Genomic DNA, 13,158 nt, shown 5'->3' with positions numbered 1-13,158 from the left:
CAATCTATGCGCATTCACTATCTGTGGAAATTTGAAATATTATAATGTAACAAACCTCTGGATTAACTTGTTAGAAAGTAAAGAAACATTTTAAAATTCATACCATTTGTTTCTGGCGTTTTCAGTGCAACACATTTTCTATTATTCTAAAAGAAATGTTAAAGATCCTTGCATACAGAGCGGTTGGGGCCGGTTTAGCTCAATGTGCTAAACAGCTGGCTTTTAATGCAGAACAAGACCAGCAGCGCAGGTTCAATTCCTGTACCGGCTTCTCCGAATAGGCGCCGGAATGTGGCAACTAGGGTCTTTTCACAGTAACTTCATTGAAGCCTACTTGTGACAGTAAGCGATTATTATTATATTATTATTAATTTTTGAAAATTGTATGTTAACTCGTCATTCATCAGAAACTGCAACATGAAGCTTAAATAAAAACAAAACCATTAAAATACACAGTAGTCTGTCAGCATTAGGAAAGAGAACAAACAGGTTAAATGTTTTAAACATAGATTTCGGAGCAGAAGGAGTCCATTTGGCCCTTTAAGCTTGCTCCGCCATTCATTATGATCATGGGTGATAAACCAATTCAGTAGCCTGTCCCTTCTCTTTCCAACCCCCCCCCCCCCCCCCCCCCCCATATCCTTTGATCTATTTAGCCCACAAGAGCTATATCTAACAACTTGAATGCATGGTGTTTTGGCCTCAACTTCTTTCTGTGGTAGCGAATTCCACAGGCTCACCACTCTCTGGGTGAAGAAACTTCTCTTCATCTCAGTCCTAAATGGTTTACCCTGAATCCTTAGATGGTGGCCCTTGTTTCTGGACTTCCCCGCCTTTGGAAACATCCTTCCAATTAGACTTTTACAGGTTTATAAGAGATCCCTTCATTCTTCTGAACTCCAGTGAATACAATCCTAACCGACTCAATCTCTCTTTATAGCAAGAACTTCTTTCCTCAGATAGGGAGACCAAAACTGCACATATTGCAGGTGTGGTATCACCAAGACTTTGTATAATTGCAGCAAGACACGCCTGTTCCTGTACCTGTACTCCAATCCTCTCACTATGAAGGCCAATATACCACATCGGCTGCACCTGCCTGCTTACTTGCAGCAATTTGTGTACACTGATACCCCGGTCTCATTGCACATTACCCTCTCTGTCTATAGCCATTCAGATAAGCTGCCTTCTTGTTTTTGCTACCAAGTGGATAACTTCACATTTATTCACATTATGCCTCATCTGTATGCACCTGCCCACTCACTGAACTTGTGTAAATCACACTAAAGCATTTCTGCATCCTCCTCATAGCTCACCCTCCCATCCAGCTTTTTGTCATCTGAAAATTTGGAAATATCACATTAAGTTCTCTCATCTAAATCATTCAAATATATTCTGAATAGCTGGTGTCCTTGCACTGATCCCTGCGGTACCCCACTATTCACTGCCTGCCATTTGGAAAAAGACCCATTTATTCCTACTTTTAGTTTCCTGTCTGCCAACCAGTTTTCTATGCATCACAATACACTACTCCCTAATACCATGTGCTTTACTTTTATATGCTAATCTCTTATGTGGAACTTTGTTGAAAGCCTTCTGAAAGTCCAAATAAACCACATCCACTGGCTCCTCCTCATCAACTCTACTAGTTACATCCTCAATTCCAGTAGATTTGTCAAGCATTATTTCTCCTTCTTAAATCTGTGCTGACTCTGTCCGATCCTGCTACTGTTTTCCTCGTATCCTGCTCTTAAATCTTTTATAATGGACTCTAGCTTTTTCCCCACTACTGACGCCAGGCTGACTGGTCTATAATTCCCTGCTTTCTCTCTACCTCCCTTTATTAAATAGTGTAGTTACATTAGCTACCCTCCAATTCACAGGAACTGTTCCAGAATTTAAAGAATTTTGGAAGGTGACCACCAATGCATCCACTATTTCTTGGACTGCTTCCTTAAATTCTCTGGGATGTAGATTATCGGGCCCTAGGAATTTATCAGCCTTCAATTCCATCAATTTCCCCAACACCATTTCTCTACTAATACTGACTTCCTTCAATTCCTCTCTCTCACTAAACCTTGTGTTCCCCTACATTATAGATATCTTATTTGTGGTCCTTTATGAAGACAGAACGAAAGTATGGATTTAATTGGTCAGCCATTTTTTTGATCCCCATTATAAATTCTCCCATCGCCTCTCCCAACTCCTCCTCCCACTTATGCTGGACCTCCTCGGGTACCCTCCCACTTCATCACCTCCCCATATATCCGACACCTTGCTCTTGCCTATCTCACCCTCGGACAGAAATTTGTCCTGAAGCGCTGGAGGCGGCCGTGGGAACAAACCAAACTCCTTCCTCAAGAAGTCCCTCACCTCAGGTACCTGAACCCATTCCCCTTCGGCAGCAAGTACACCTCCTCAAGCTCTTCCAATTCTGAAAACTTACCCTCCAAAACAGTTCCCGAAAATACTCTATCCCCAATCACCCCCAACCTCGAAACCTCGCATCCAGCCCCGCTGGAATACACCTGCGGTTGCCATAAATCGGTGCTCACAGAAACCATGCCTTCCATCCTACAGTGCTGCCGACATTGATTCCACACCCTCAAAGCTGATACTACCACCAGGCTCATGGAATACCTGGCCGGTGAGAGCGGAAGAGATGCCAATAATAGTGCCCTCTGGCTGATTCCTTTACACAAAGACTTCTCCATCCATCCCCACAGCGATCTCTCCTCCACCGCCTACTTCCATACCATAGCTTTGTTCGCTGGCCAATAATCCCCCAGAAACGCCCTCCTGGTCTGGGGGACCGTCCACATGAACCCCAGTATCATCCTATTCACCTGACTCAGGCACAAAAATTGGGAGATTCTGAAACGCGAACAAAAACTTTGGGAGCACCTTTATCTTTACCGTTTGGACCTTTCCAGCCAATGCCAAAGGCAACACATCCCACCTCCTAAAGTCCTCCTTCATTCCCTCCACCAGCTTTGCCAGATACAACTTTGCAGCTGGGCACAGCTCTTGTGCCACATGTAACCCAAGATACCAAAAGGCCATCCCTAACAACCGAAACGGCAACCTCCGTTGATCGGAGATACCTTACTTTTCCCCAAATTGAGCTTATACCCCGAAAAAGATTTAATTCCCCCAAGATCCTCCTGTCAAAACTTTAACCGGGTTTGCAACATATAGCAAGAGGTCGTCAGCGTACAAAGAGACTCGGTGCTCCACCACCCCCTTCTCAACGCCCGCCACCCCCTCAAAGCCCTTAGAGCCATTGGCAATGGTTCAATTGCTGGGGCAAACATCAAAGGGGAGATAAGGCCATTAACCCTAACCCCTGCTCATTTCCTGATGCAAGCCAAAATACTCCGAATTGACACTATTGGTCCACACACTTGACAAACCTCCACCCAAACCTCACCCACCCCAGCACTTTGACTAAATACGGCCACACATGGTCAGACACCTTCTCCGCGTCCATTGACACAATCACCTCCACCTCCAGCCCATGGAGAGCATCATCACATTGGCTGATAGCTGCCGCCCCTTCACAAACCCCGTCTGGTTCTCCTCTATCACACCTGGCACACAATACTCTATCCGCACGGCCAGCTTTTTCGCAATGTCTTTGCATCCACATTTAACAATGATATCGGGCAGTGCGCCCCACACTGCTCCGGGCCTTTATCTGTCTTTAAAATGAGTGAGATAGATGCCTGACACAGCATTGGGGATGACCTCACCCCTCCCCATTACATCATTCTACATCTACACCAACAGAGATCCCAGCTCTGACCCAAACCTCTTATAAAAGTCCGCTGGAAACCTGTCCAGGCCAAGGGCCTTCCCTGACTGCTTCACTTCCCCAGTTCAATCTGCTCCCCCAACTCCTGTACCCTCGCCTCATCCGCCCTCGGGAACTCCAGCCCATCGAAGACGCACCTCATGCCCTCCTCCCCCGCCGGGGGGTCCGAACTGTACAGCTTCCGATAAAATGCTTCACACCCCTCATTTACCTCCTCTGGCACCATTACTAGCTTGTCCCTTGTCCCAATCTCCCTCATCACCGCCTGCCTCCTCAGCTGATGCGCAAGCATCCTGCTCACCTTCTCCCCATACTCGTACACTGCCCCTCTATCCCTGCTTGCTTTTTCCCCGAACTCCCCACCACCTCTCCCGTTGACACTAGCCCCAGCTCCATTTGAAGCTACTGCCTTTCCTTCAGCGCCTCCTCATGTACCACCGCGTATCTTCGGTCCATCGGCAGAATGGCCATCACCATCCTCAGCCTCTCTGCCTGCTCCACCCTCACATTATGCACCTTAATTGAAATAAACTCCCCTCTCAGTATTGCCTTCAACGCCTCCCACAATGTAGCCGGCAAGACCACTCCCGTCTTCTTATACTCCACATAGTTCCGATTAGCCACCCCTATCTTCTCACGGACTTCCTTATCGGCCATTAACTCCACATCCAACCTCCACTGCGGCATCTGCGAGTTTGCCCCCTACAAGTCCATCCAATGTGGCGCGTGGTCAGATACCACGATCACCAAATACTCGACCCCAACCACCCCTGCCAACAGTGCCTTATCAAGAACAAAAAAATCAATTCGGCAGTACTCGCTGTGGACATGTGAAAAGAACAAAAATGTCTTTGCCTTCAGCTTCACAAACTGCCATGGGTCCGCTGCCTCCATTCATTCCATAAATCCGAACAACCCCTTCGCCATTGCCGACACCCTCGTAAACCTAGGGGCACGCCCTGTCCAACGTGGGATCCAACATTGTATTAAAATGCACCCCCACCCACCCCAATGATCAGACGATGCATGTCCAGGCCCGAGATCTTTGCCAGGACTGACCTCCTAATCTCCACATCTTCACAATTTGGGGCATAAATATTTGCCAGCACCACAGACACCCTCTCCAATCTCCCGCTCACCATCACATATCTATCCCAGGGTCCGCCACTATGCTCCCCACCACTAAAGATACCACCTTATTAATCAGCATTGCCACACCCCTCTTCATATCCAGCCCCGAATGAAATACTGTCCGGCATCCCCCCCTCCCCCGCGGCCACCTGCATCCCTTCCCCAGCCACATCTGATCCACTACCTTCATATGTGTCTCTTGCAAAAACACAACACCCGCCTTCAGATTCCTCAAATGCGAACACGTGCAACCTGTTAACCAGCTCACTTAATCCCAGAACTCTCCATGAAAGTACTCGGGTCGGGAGGTCCCCGGCCCATTCCCTCAGGTCAGCCGTATCTCCGCTTTAATGAGCTTTCCCAGGTCCACACCCCTCTAGGGCCTCCCCAAGATGTCTACCACCATCGCCCGTTAAGAAACTGCGCTACACCAACTCCCTCCACGTCAGCAAGCCCCCCTCCCCGCCGTCCCCTACAGAGAAAAAGAACAAGAAATCCCAACCGATCTATCCTCAACTTCACTCCCGTTAAGTAGCCTATCCACTTGCATGGTGGACCCCATTCAGGGCAACTGCCTTCCGCCAAACACCCACCTAATCCCTCGCCCCCAATACTCCACATAATATAAAATACAATATTCGCCCGGCCGAAGAGCACCAACACTCCCCCACTGGTCTCTCCACCATCCAAAGTTCTTACAAGTCCCCAAGTTAATGGTCTGACAAAAACCTGCTCGCCACCCCATGAACTTTTGGTCCTGTTATGTGATCCACAGCTGGGCTGGGGATAGCACCCCAAACTTCACTCCTTCCTTGAACTGGACTGCTTTGATCCTGCTAAACCAGCCCGGTGCTTTGCGAGCTCCGCACGCAGATCCTGGTGGATCCGAAACAAATTCCCTTCCCAGGTGCAGTTCCTCGTTCCAGTTGCCAACTGCAGAATCTTCCCCTTGCCTAGATATCTGTGCAGTAGACCACCATTGCCCTCGGCTGCTCACCTGCCTTTGGCCTCCTCTTCAGTGACCTGTGTGCTCGATCCACCTCGTGGAGTCGGTCGAAGACCCCCCTTTCCCACCAACTTCCCCAGCATGTCCGCTACACACTCCGTGGCCTGCTTTCCACCACTGCCTTCGTGCAACTCCACAATCTGGAGATCCTGCCCCTCGACCGATTTTCCAAATCGTCGACTTTTGCCCCCTTGCTTCTTCTGGCCCTCCGGCACCAGCGTAATCTCTGCATCCAATGAGGCCAGACGGTCATCATGGTCCGCCACTGACTCTTCCACTCTCTGCCTCCAACCTCTCCACCACTCTCTCAAAGGCTGCCTGAATCAGTTCCGCCACCAGAGCCAGGTCTTCTGAGGCCTCCTGCCTTTGCTGCCAGAACTTGACTGTCAAAACCTCCATCAACTGCTCCATGGATCACTGAACAGATAGCAACCCCACAAAGCCCTCCGCCATCTTTTCTTGTATCGCACTCCTCGAAAGTTGCTGGTCTGACTGTTGCCCCTTTACAGTTGCACTCCTTGTTTGACAGGGCTGAGACATACCCACCCAAAGGAGAATCCTTAACTCTGTCTGTTCCTCTACTTTGTACAAGCAAACACCCCCGTGAAAGGGTAACAAGGACCAAACAATTCTGCCTCGAGCAGGAGCCCCAAAATGTGCGACCACACACTCCATGGCTGTCACCGGGAAGTCCATTTTCCCCACCTTAATCAATCTCTTTTTCCTCCGCTGAATTCTAAACTGCTCCCAATTTGCGTTGGGTTTATTTCTGTGTTGTAATGATTTTCAAGTGCTAAAATGTTAGAAATTTGAATAAAAATACTTTTTGAAAAAAAAAGTATCATCCCCCCCAATCCATCATAGTCAACTTGCGTCTCATACCATCGCAGTTTCCTTTATTTAGGTTAGGTCCCTTGTCTCAGAATCAACTACATCACTCTCCATCTTGATGAAGAATTATATCATATGGCTGTTCGTCCCCAAGAGGCCTCACAACTAGATTGCCAATTATTATTTTCTCATTATGCAGTATCCAGTCTAGGCTGGTCTGTTCTCTAGTTGGTTCCTCAAGGTATTGGTCCAGAAAACCACTCATATAAACTCCTGGAATTCCTCATCTATGGTATTGTGACTAATCTGATTTGCCCAATATATAAGCAGATTAAAGTCACCCATAATTACAGATGATCCTTTATTGGATGTGTCTTCAGTTTCCTGTTTAATGCCATTCCAACATCACCACTACAGTTTGGGGTCTCTATACAGTCCCCATTAATATTTTTGCCCCTTAGTGATTCTCAGCAGTTTCATTACAGAATCCACATTGCCGGAACGAATGTCATTCCTCACTATTGCATTAATTTCCTATTTAACCAACAGTGCGGCATCATTGCCTTTTCCTTTTTCTCTGTAATTCCTAAATGCTGAATACTCCTGGATGTTCAGTTTCTTCATAGGTTCCCACCCCCTGCCATTTTTGTGGAAACCCTCCCCAACCACTCCTATTTTCCTGCATTCTGCTTTTTAGGACCACATCCCTTTTTTAACTATGTTGTTTGTACCAATGTGTACCACGGTACTGGCTGTTCACCCTCCCCCTCCAGAATGTCCTCTAGATAATCTAAACATCCTTGACCTTAGCATCAGGGAGACAACGTACCATCCTGGAGTACCATTTCCTGCCACAGAAACGCCTATCTATTCCCCTTACAATTGAATCCCTACATCCCCAAAGATGTGCAGGGTAGGTGAATTGGCCATGCTAAATTGCCCCTTAATTGGGCACTTTACATTTTTTTAAAAATTGAATCCCCTATAACTATTGCTCCCCCCCCCCCCCCCCCCCCCCCCACACACACACACACACACACCCAGCAGAGACAACCACGGTGCAACAAATTTGGCTATTGTTGCTTTCCCCTGAGAGGCTATTTCTCCTCCTCCCCACTTCCCAGCGGTATCCAAAGTGGTATATTTGTTTTGCAGGAGAATAGACACAGGGGATTCCTGCACTGCGTGGCTTGTCCTTTTGCTCTGCCTGGCGGTCACCCATTCCCTTCCTGCCTGTGGAGTCTGTGTTGTGACCAACTCTCTAAACGTTCTATCCACTATATTATCCACCTTGTGGCTACTCCACAATGTCCCCAACCACTGCCCTAAGCTCAAAAATCCAGGCTGCAACTGGAGATACTTCCTGCATACATGTTGACCCCGGCTTCCCACATAAAACAGGGTGAGCACACCATGGCTTTGAGCTCCTCTGCCATGTCTTGCCTCTTTTAATTAAAACTTTTGGAAGATACTGAAAATTAAATAATATCAAATAAGCACTGTTGCTTCACAGTGCCAGGGTCCCAGGTTCAATTCTGTCTGTGCAGAGTCTGCACGTTTTCCCTATGTCGACGTGGGTTTCCTCCGGGTGCTCCGATTTCCTCCCACAAGTCCGAAAGACATGCTGTTGGGTGAATTGGACATTCTGAATTCCCCCTCTGTGTACCCGAACAGGTGCCAGAATGTGGCGACTAGGGGCTTTTCACAGTAACTTAATTGCAGTGTTAATGTTAGCCTACTTGTGACAATAAATTATTATTATAATAATATCAAATAATATCCCTGGTCCTCATTAGTACAGAATGTAGCCCTTACAAATTGTAGACCACAAAATGTAAACAGTACAAACTAAGCGATAAAAGTAGTATATAGTACTTACCTGACTATGCTCACCCAATTACCTACTTCCATTTGCCTACGTCACTTTTGAATCCTGGAGTCACTTCAGGAGCTCCAAACTCCAAGCTTTCACTCCCCTCTGTCTCGCTCTTTTATCTCCTGCTCCACTCCGTTTTATATAAGAATCCTTCATCAGAAACAGAACCGAGTGGTCTCTACATGAAACATTAAAACTTGGAGCAGGAGAAGGCCATATTAGTTGAACCTGCTCAATCACTGAATGTGATCGTGGCTAATTTTGAACTTCAACTCCATTTTCTCAGCCATTCCCTATATCCCTTGATTAACTGAGATGCTAAACATCTGTCTCTCGCAACCTTAAAAGTATTCTGATGGTGCACCCACAACCCTCTGAGGTAGAGCACTCCAAAGCCTTACAATACGTTGAGAGAAGAAATTTCCCCGCATCTCTATCCTAAATGATCGGCCCCTTATTCTGAAACTGTGTTCCTATGCTCTAGATTTCCCCAGCCAGGGGATACAACCTTAATAATCTCGTATGTTTTATTGTGATCACCACTCATTCTTCTAAACTCCAGAGAATCTGGACACAATAATTCAGTGTCTCGTCATGGGAAAATTTGTTCCTCAACAGCCATTACCCTGGTATTAAGAGTGTCATTATCTATTGACTGGGCTAACTGGACTGTATATTAACTTATCGTCTACTGTATATCCCCGATCCAGTTTTCAGATGCTGAAGAAAGTAGCTGTTATTTCCAGCATTCTTCTGTTTACATTTCAACACTCACATTTTTAAAAATCCAATACTTGAAACATGTGGGGAGATAATAAATATACGTGGAGATAATAAATATCTTCTGGTATAGATGCAAAGGTGGTTAAGGGAGCAGGGAAGGGCAGCCACAAAAAGGAATTGAAGCAAGGAAAGAATAAATCTGGCATGAAATGACATCTTTGTGACGTGATATTTTACAGTCCTGAGAAAATAAATTTTGTTGTTTCAAAGAACTTATATTTGCACAGCAACTGTTCGGTATCATTTAAATAATACAGTATTGCACAGTGTCACTCTTAAAAGTGACTTTCACATTTCCTTCCTTCCTTCATGTTGCTGAAGTTGCTAGTTTTAAGGTATAGAGAAAACACTGGCCAAGAAAAACAGACCCCTATAGCTAGTACATGTGGACGAGAGATGGTGCATTTTATAATAATGAGAAAATGAAATCAGAAGTTGTGCTGGCACCTCTTAAGTTTTGGAATTATTTCAACAAAGTATGTTTAGTTAAAGTTGATTCTACTGATTTACATGTTGAACAGTAGCAAAGTTATGTTACAATAAGTGAGGTATTCAGCGTTTCCTGAATATTTCTGTTTTGTTCAATTGCCATGCTGTTTTAGTTTCCAGTTCAGAGCTGGAAGCTCACTTTCATTTAATATGAGCATTGTACATGGAGCGTACAATATTAAAAAAAAAAAAAAATTTAGAGTACCCAATTATTTTTTCCAATTAAGGGGCAATTTAGAATGGCCAATCTACCTATCCTGCACATCTTTGGGTTGTGGGGGTGAAACCCACGCAGACACGGGGAGAATGTGCAAACTCCACACGGGCAGTGACCCAGGGCCGGGATTCGAACGTGGGTCCTCGGCGCCGTAGGCAGCAATGCTAACCACTGTGCCACCGTGCTGCCCGAGCGTACAATATTTACAACTTAAATGCAACATATACCTAAGCAAGGGTTGGCAAGCTGTTACTGCCACAGGATCCAGCAATGGGGGCCTCCACTATTTACAGTTTATATCAATGACCTGGGTGAAGACACTGAAACCCCAGCTAAATTTTCTGATGACACAAAGGTAGATAGGAAAAAAAGATGTTAACCAGCACCCGCACTGGAGGTTGGATGTGGGACTTTTGCGGATGAAGGCGTGTGCAAGCGGCTGAGGAAATGCATTCAGAGCTACCTGCAGGTCAATGACACGGGGGAAATTTCGGTAGCGGTGGTTTGGGAAGCACTGAAGGCGGTGGTATGGGGAGAGCTGATCTCAATCCGGGCTCAAAGGGAGAAGGTTGACAGGGCAGAGACGGACCGACTGGTAAAGGAGATGTTACGGTTCCATAGGAGGTATGCGGAGACTCCCAGAGGCAGGGCTTCTGAGGGAATGGTGGAGGTTGCAGGCGGAGTTTAGCTTGCTGACCACAGGGAGGGCGGTGGAGCAGCTGAGAAAGGCGAGGGGGGCGATCTATGAACATGGAGAGAAGGCCAGCAGAATGCTTCCACAGCAGCTTAGGAAGAGGGAGGCAGCTAGGGAGATAGGGAAAGTAAAGGACTGTGAGGGGAACCTGGTTGGTGAGTTGGTAGGGGTGAATAAGGCGTTTAGGGATTTCTACAGCAGGCTGTACAGGTCGGAGCCCCCTACGGGGCCGGTGGGGATGAGGCGCTTCTTTCAGGGGCTGAATTTCCCGAAGGTGGACGGGGAGCGGGTAGAAGGGTTGGGGGCCACAATTGGGCTGGAAGAGATAGTGGAGGGCTTGAAGGCCATGCAGGCAGGTAAGGCCCCGGGTTCGGACGGGTACCCAGTGGAGTTTTCTAAAAAAGTCTCTGGGATACTGGGGCCAGTGTTGTTGAGGATGTTCAACGAGGCATGGGAAAGAGGGGTGCTGCCCCCGACGATGTCCCAGGCAACGATTTAGCTGATTCTTAAGCGGGACAAGAACCCGGAGCTGTGTGGGTCCTACAGGCCAATCTCCCTGCTGAATGTGGATGCCACGTTGTTGGCCAAAATCTTGTCCTCCAGGATCGAGGATTGTGTTCCAGACGTTATTGGGGACAACCAGACAGGGTTTGTTAAGAGTAGGCAGTTGGTGGCCAATGTAAGAAGGCTGTTAAATGTGATCATGATGCCCCTGGAAGGTAGGGAGGTTGACGTAGTGATCGCAATGGATGCAGAAAAGGCTTTTGATCCGGTAGAATGGGATTATCTGTGGGAGGTACTGGGACGGTTTGATTTGGGCGGGGCTTTATTGACTGGGTCAGGTTGCTGTATCAGGCTCCTGTGGCAAGTGTACAGACGAACAGGACAACTTTGGACTATTTTAGACTGCACCCGGGGACGAGACAGGGATGCCCCCTCTCCCCACTTTTGTTTGTCCTGGCTATAGAGCCGTTGGCAATTGCTCTGAGAACTTCAAGGGACTGGTCTGGGGGGGGTGGGGGGGGGGGGGGGGGGGTGGGGGGGGGGGGGGGGGGTTGAGCACAGGGTTTCGCTCTATGCGGAAGATCGGCTGTACGATTCGGACCCAGTAGAGGGGATGGAAGAAATCATGAAGATTTTAAGGGAATTCGGCCAGTTTTCAGGGTATAAGCTAAACATGGAAAAGAGTGCGATGTTTGTGGTTCAGGCGAGGGGACAGGAGGGGCGACTGGGATAGCTGCCGTTTAGGTCAGTAGGGGGTAGTTTTAGGTACTGGGCATTCAGGTGCCGTGGAAATGGGACCGGCTGCATAAATTGAATCTGGCCTGGTTAGTGGACCAAATGAAGGACGATTTTCGGAGATGGGACGCGCTTCCGTTGTCTCTGGCTGGGAGGGTGCAAACGGTGAAGGTGACGGTCCTCCCGAGATTCCTATTTGTATTTCAATATCTCCCCATCTTTATTCCACAGTCCTTTTTTAAACGGGTCAACAGAGTGATCACGGGTTTCGTCTGGGCGGGCAAGACCCCGCGGGTAAGGAAGGTAATGCTTGAGCGGAGTCGGGGAGAGGGCGGGCTGGTGTTGCCAAATTTTAGCAACTATTACTGGGCAGCTAATATAGCCATGATCAGGAAGTGGGTGCTGGGGGAGGGGTCGGCATGGGTGCATATGGAGGCGGCTTCTTGTAAGGGCACCAATCTGGGAGCGTTGGTAACTGCGCCTCTGCCTCTCCCGTGGTGGTGGCGGTACTGAGAGTTTGGGGCCAGTGGAGGTGGCATGTGGGAGCATCGGTCTGGGCCCCAATTTGTGATAACCACCGGTTTGCCCCGGGGAGGATGGATGGGGGGTTCCGGATATGGCGGAGAGAGGGGATTGAGAGGATGGGGGATGTGTTCATAGAGGGGAGCTTTCCGAGTATGAGGGTGCTGGAGGAAAAATTTGGGCTGGCGAGAGGAAACAAATTCAGGTATCTGCAGGTGCGGGGCTTCCTTCGTAAACAGGTGTCACCTTCCCGCTCCTACCGCTGAGGGGGATTCAAGACAGGGTAATTTCCAGAGGTTGGGTGGGGGAGGGGAGCGTGTCGGACATCTATAAGAAGCTTATGGGGTCGGAGGAGACGCAGACCGAGGAGCTGAAGCGCAACTGGGAGGAGCTGGGAGGTGAGATAGAGGATGGTCTATGGGCGGACGCGTTGCGTAGAGTCAACGCGTCCGCAACATGTGCCAGTCTCACCCTGATACAATTTAAGGTTGTTCACTGGGTTCACATGACAGTGGCCCGGATGAGCAGATTCTTTGGGGTGGAGGACAGGTGCACA

At 48.0% G+C, this 13,158-nt stretch overlaps 1 protein-coding gene across 6 annotated transcripts in view; it reads left to right on the top strand.

The window, feature by feature from the left end:
* swt1 (SWT1 RNA endoribonuclease homolog) overlaps nt 1-13,158 on the top strand; it is a 266,421-nt gene that overhangs the window by 169,563 nt on the left and 83,700 nt on the right. The window lies entirely within an intron of this gene.

The sequence above is a fragment of the Scyliorhinus canicula genome, chromosome 4 (assembly GCF_902713615.1).
Source record: "Scyliorhinus canicula chromosome 4, sScyCan1.1, whole genome shotgun sequence".
In the NCBI taxonomy this organism is placed as follows: domain Eukaryota; kingdom Metazoa; phylum Chordata; class Chondrichthyes; order Carcharhiniformes; family Scyliorhinidae; genus Scyliorhinus; species Scyliorhinus canicula.
This window is presented reverse-complemented; position numbering and strand designations above follow the sequence as displayed.